We start from the raw sequence: 6,240 nt of genomic DNA, 5'->3' as shown, positions 1-6,240 counted from the left end.
GCCAATACAGCTGTTTTGTGGCTCCCAAAATCCATCCAGAACAACTGTAAAAGCCAGAGATCTGAATGCAGGAGGGCCCCTATTCCAGGCCCTGTAGGATGGCACGTGACAGAGAAACCCCTCACCATGGGGAGCATCCCACAGCCTGGAATCACAACCTGGGATACCAAATAGATTATTTTTCCTCCTACCTCACTGGTTCTTCAAAATTGACAGGAATTTTTGTGCTACCTACTGGTCACCTGCCACTTCCCTATTTTAATTTTAACGCTGATTCATCACTCCGAGCCCTCACAGGGCATGCAATCCATCTCCTGGCCCTTTGCCACGATTCCAAGCAAAACAACACTCAGGTCTTGGATCTCCTTTCCCTTGAGTAAAACAAACAAACAAAACAAAACAACCCCCAGGAAAAAACAATTAAAATTTACCCTTTTCTTGTTCTGGAGTCCCCTGTCTCTGTAAAGGAAGAAAGTGGGGCTTTCTGAAGAGCTATTAAGGTTATGGCAAAGAGCTGTTGCCATCAGGACATGCAGTGCTGAATTAAAATTAAGGATGGAAATGTACTGTTACAAGGCAAAGGGGAAACTTATACAGAGAAAAAAAAAAGCAGCCTGAGATCCTTGTCTGCGTTCTAAAACCGAACAGGTTGGTGCAGAGAAGTGAATTGTAACTGTTGTCAGTCACCGGTATTTCATTATCAGGCATGTCTGAACCAGAAATTTGGCTGCTCCCTGCGTGAAGGTTTGTCCAAACTGCCAGAGCTCTTTGATGGACAGGAGAGCGACATCCCTGCATCCCCCTCTCACACTGCAACCACGAGACACAACTCAAAACATCAGTCCAGGCCCGAACCCAAAGCATTATGTTTGCCCTAACACCCAAATTCGTGTTAACTCCTGCAGTGTTTGCTTTGACCAATGATTGCTGGGTTAGAGATTTTTGAGGATGTTTCTCAGCATCCCAATTCCTGGCTGGAATCTTTCTTGCTTTTGTGTACATTATGCTGCAACCATGATGAAATGGTCACAAGCTCCCACAGGAATTGTTCTGCCACCTCAAGCCACTGGGAGGGCTCTCCTCCCTAAAGCAGCACAGGACAAGAAAGCATTCTGAAAGCACAAGAGATAACCCCAGATCTGAGAGTAAGAAAAGGTAGGTAACTCCTTGGAGTAAGAGAAGGAATGCTGACACTATGCCAAGACTCACATTTTGATACTTAAAGAAGGGAGATTTGATTTTTTTGCTCTCTAGTATGGCTAAATTGATGACATTTGATATCAAGTAACACATTCGTTCTGTTTGAGAAACCCTGTACATGCCATGAAAACCATCCCAAGAACTAACAAGCACACAATTCCAACATTTTCTTGGATAACTTCATGCCTCCCACCAGCTCTAGCAGTCCATCTGCTCATGCTGACACCTGGCCAGCAGGAGCTGTGGGCTTGGGGAATGCAAGTTTTCAGATGGCAACAGCTTCTTGCTACTGAAAAGATGCGACATTTGAAATTCGATGTTACCTCTGCGTATTTTAAGTTCTCTTCAAAAACGAGCTCTGTGAGGCTGCAGCACAGTTTTTCCCACCCCACGGCCCTCATTTCACAAGCTCAGCATTAGCACTGCACAGAGTAAAGGTGATAATAAAAGAATCCCTTGTTGTTCACATCCCATATCAGACAAATGGTGGGTGAAGCTGTACCTGCTTCATGAAAAATTAGACTAAAAAAAACCAGCTCCAAAGCCCCCACTGTGCTGCTGTGCAGCTCTGCAGCAAGCCTTGGCTTTAAGGCTGTTTCAAAGGCAGGTACACACAAGCCAAGGTCCTTTATCCACTGCTGGAACTCCTCAAAATTTCCACTGGGAATCTGGAAACAGCAACAGCTACACACAGAGGTAGCTCGTGGTAGCACAAGAGAAGAATTTACCAGGTCCTTAAGAGTCTGAACCGCAGAACTCTGATTTCTTCTTGTTGCCATATCCTATCCCATTGTGCCTTGTCAAAACAAGTCAACGCTGCAGGACCAGCACCAAGGAGCACTGAATTCCCCAAAATCCATCCTGGAATGGATGCTTCCATCCCAGGATGGACTTTTTGCGTGGAATTGTGACGGATATTGTGTGAAAGCAGTGGTTCCCAGCAAAGTGAGAGTCTGACTGGAGTACCTGACAAATCATAGCCCAGTTACAACAATGTGCTTCCTTCAAGGTGAGTCCCAAACTACCCAAGACCACTGAAAGGAGACACTTGGAAGTTTTGGAACAGTCCATACCAGATTGGAAACCTACAAAAACTTTCATCCTTTGCAGAATACAACTTTTTTTTTCTTACTACTCTAGTTAACAGCCCTGAAGTCTTCTGTATCAGGGCAATATACTCAGTAGACTTCACAAGCACCTTTCAAGCTACCAATAAAAAAACTTTATTCTTATTACTATGCTTTGTACTTTCACATCCAGAATGTTGTGGAGAACAGGAATATTTTCATAGCTAAACAACAGAGGAAGAAAAGGCCCAGCTAACAACTTTTCTGATTAGCACAGAAATACTAACAGCTAATTTTAGAGCCCTTTAGTTTACACTGAAGTTTCCATGCTAAGCTTTACTCCCACAGAATTACTCACAATAAATGTCAGCAGGAATTTGCATGGTTTAAACAGGTACATGGCACACCTTTAAAACACAATTACAAAAAACCAACCCAAACCCCAGTTCTAATCATTAAGAACAATCAGGCTGCTTGAACAGTCAGCTCCTCACATACCAATCACCATGCTGAGTTAACAGCCCACAGCCCAGCCCAGCAGAACGTTCCATACCTGTGTGAATCCTGATGTGTTCTATGAGCCGAGCTGTTCCTTTGCTGGCGTAGTTGCAGTATCGACACTTCAGCTTTCCATCAAACGTCCTTTCGAACCCATCCACCAACATTCCTGAGTTTTCATCCAGTGAAACTTCAACAGAGGGATGGTCCAGACCATTCTGATCACCTTCTGTCCCAGCTGTGGGCAACACCACACAGATTTTAATTAGGAACCTGTAGGACACTGTCACGCTGTGAGAATATGCCAAATACCTTCTGCTTCTCTATGCCCTTGGTCTTTAAATATACAGAACCATGAAGGTACACACACATCTTTTGTGACGTGAAAATGGCTGTCAGAAATGCTTCCATGCAACTGCAGCACCTGCATAATTACCTGGACTGTAAACAGTGCAGTCACTCTCAAAAAAAGGCAAATCTATGGCCCTGAAATGAGCTCACCTCCCTGGAGAGTTTCCACTTCCTTGTCGCCAGTAACCGATCCGGAAATCATATTGACATGGTGAGTCTGCTGGGTGAGATATTCCTGAAAATCTTTCACAAAGTCCAGTGGTTCTGCCTTCTTCTCCCCCATATTGGCTCTTTACTTTTACAACCCCTTGTGCCTAGAATTAAAAAATGCTTTCAGAACAGAGGTGTCGCTGGATTTGAATGCACTCATAAAAACAAGTTCGGGTTTTGGTTTGGGTTTTAACTGAAGGATTATTTTTATCACACAGCACGACTCTGTGCACAGACTGACAACCACAAGAATATTATTTTTAGAGTTTTTACCTCATTAAAGATCGCCAAATACAATTGAGGGGGAAATGGTTTTTGGCAACAGTAACATCATGACAATAACAAATCAGATAAAATGATGTCATAATCAAAATCAACTTGCCTTCTTTTTAAAAAAAAAAAGGATCATACCTGAATTTCACTTCCCTGCTAAGTGGCAAACATGCTCCAAAACGTACTCCCAACACACCAGATTAAAAGCACAGAGCACAGCTTCTCCACTTTCCCTGCAAGAAGAGAAATGAAATGCAAGTCCCTTATTCTTCCCAACTCCTGGGAGCTACAAGAAAGAAACTTGAAAAAATATTTATGTTTTGGAAGACAGGCTCTAAAACTAAAAGCTTCTAAAAGCTTCTCAAAGACTGCATCCCTTCCTTCTTGTTATCTCATTAAAGGACACTTCTGTCTCACTGAGCATTTGAACAGTTTCTCTGATGAACATCTGGCTCCAAAAAAATCCCACAGCTGGGTCAGTCAGTTATGGCAGCTGTAATGTTGGGAAACCAACTGAATGTTGGGGAGCAGCAAAGATGGAAAGAAGACTTTGAAAAAAAAAAAAAACACTGTTTCACAGTTCCCCCAAAGTTTTAAGTTTCCTATTCTGAGTAAAAGTCTTAATCCATTTCATCATTTTGCATTGAAATAAAAACATTCACCAGAAGTCCGTGGTCAGACTTTTTCTGGGGACTCTAAATAACAAACCTCTATAATAAAGTCTCAATTCAGAATGAATTTGGGAAGACAGATTTGGGGATTCAGTTGGAAAGAGGACAACGAGTCTGTCACATTATTATTCCTGCAGATTACAATCAGAAATAATTGACAATGCTACAATTTCAATAAGAATATCCTTGATTTTTTAAATAGCTACTAAACAAAGCATCAGGTGACCCAGAGAAACTCAAGCTCTGAGTTTAGGACCACATTTCAACATCTTCTCCTGTGTTTGCAAAGCCACTCACAAGTGTTTGTTTGTTTTTGGCATCCAGATGAGTGTGTTCTCTCACATCATAACCAGATATGACACCAAACTTCACACACCAGACCAGCATTTGTTATCACCATTACCTTAGTCTGGAGCACATCTTTATGTATCAGTCTTGCCTACCTTCCTTCAGGTGTCACCAGCCCCGTGTAGGCTTAAGTTAATTTGTGTTCCATTTGTTGGTGTCTCCTGCAAAAAAACAAAAAAAAAACCCAAAGGCATCAGGATATGAATTAAGGATAGGGAAGAGAAAAACAGGATAATGTAATGTAGGGTTCTGACCAGGCCAGATTTCCACTAATTATTGTAATAAGAAATAACAAGTTAAAATGAAACCAATTCTAAAGAGTGAATCACAGAATGGTTTGGGTTGGAAAGGGACCTTCAAGACCATCCAGTTCCAACCCCTGCCATGGGCAGGGACACCTTCCACTAGCCCAGGTTGCTCCAAGCCCCGTCCAACCTGGCCTTGGACACTTCCAGGGATGGGGCAGCCACAGCTTCTCTGGGTACCCTGTGCCAGGGCCTCACCACCCTCACAGCCAACAATTCCTTCCCAACATTCCATCTAACCCTGCCCTCTGGCAGTGGGAAACCATTCCCCCTTGCCTTGTCCCTCCAGACTTGTCCAAAGTCCCTCTCTGGCCCCCTCGGAGCCCCTTCAGGCACTGGAAGGGGCAATGAGAGCATCCCAAAGCCTTCTCTTCTCCAGGCTGACCAATCCAATTTCTCTCAGCCTTAACTGAGAGATTAATTGCTTTTATAATGACATTTAATTCTGAAAGAAAACTACACAAAATTTCAAAAAGAGCCCAGGGGAAAGACATTATTTTGGTGATCAAGTGCATAAACCTTCCTCTCTGTGCCTTGTTGATTAAACATGAAAACACTAATCCTTTTTTTTTCACAGCAGTGGAGGAAAGTCACCACAATTTCAGCACCACCCCAAACCTCCCATTATTTACTCAAAAGGCTGAGGGAGTTGGGGCTGTCCAGTCCAGAAGAGGGGACCTCCCCCATGTATGTCAGGGGCTGTAGGGAGGGGGCAGAGAATGGACCAGGCTCTGCTTGGGGAGGGCCCAGCAATGGCACAAGGGGAACGGGCAGGAACTGATGCCCAGGAAGCTCCACCTGAACATGAGGAAGAACTTCTTGGCTGGGCAGTGACTGAACACTGGAACAGAGACCAGAGAGGGTGTGGAGTATCCATCACTGCAGATATTCCAGAACCATCTGGACACAATCCTGTGCCATGTGCTCTGGGGTGACCCTGCTTGAACAGAGAGGTGGGACCAGATGACCCACTGCGGTCCTTTATCACAGAATCACAGAATTATAGAATATGCTAAGTTGGAAGAGACCCACAAGGATCATTCAGTCCAACCCTTAGCCCTGCACAGGCCCATCCCCAAGAGTCACACCCTGTGTCCCAGAGGATCATCCAAACCCTCCTGGAGCTTTGGCAGCCTTGGGGCTGTGCCCACTGCCCTGGGGAGCCTGTTCAGTGCCAACCACCCTCTGGGGGAAGAACCTTTCCCTGAGATCCACCCTGAGCCTGCCCTGACACAGCTCCAGCCATTCCCTGGGGGCTGTCCCTGCTCCCCCCAGAGCAGAGCTCAGTCCTGCCCCTCCTCTGCCCCTGCCCAGGCA

General features: G+C 44.6%; 1 long non-coding RNA gene across 1 annotated transcript in view; it reads right to left on the bottom strand.

Annotated features, from left to right (window-relative positions):
- Positions 1 to 2,770: 2,770 nt before the first annotated feature.
- LOC114070837 overlaps positions 2,771 to 6,240 on the bottom strand; it is a 4,525-nt gene continuing 1,055 nt past the window's right edge. The window contains exons 2-5 of the long non-coding RNA XR_003573967.1: positions 4,714 to 4,779; positions 3,738 to 3,832; positions 3,267 to 3,430; positions 2,771 to 3,003 (exon numbers count right to left, since the gene is read on the bottom strand). This is a non-coding gene — a long non-coding RNA (uncharacterized LOC114070837). The remainder of the gene's footprint in view (positions 3,004 to 3,266; positions 3,431 to 3,737; positions 3,833 to 4,713; positions 4,780 to 6,240) is intronic.

Source organism: Empidonax traillii, unplaced genomic scaffold (genome assembly GCF_003031625.1).
Source record: "Empidonax traillii isolate 1590-97213 ecotype Southwest subspecies unplaced genomic scaffold, ASM303162v1 scaffold1708:size70891, whole genome shotgun sequence".
Lineage (NCBI taxonomy): Eukaryota > Metazoa > Chordata > Aves > Passeriformes > Tyrannidae > Empidonax > Empidonax traillii.
This window is presented reverse-complemented; position numbering and strand designations above follow the sequence as displayed.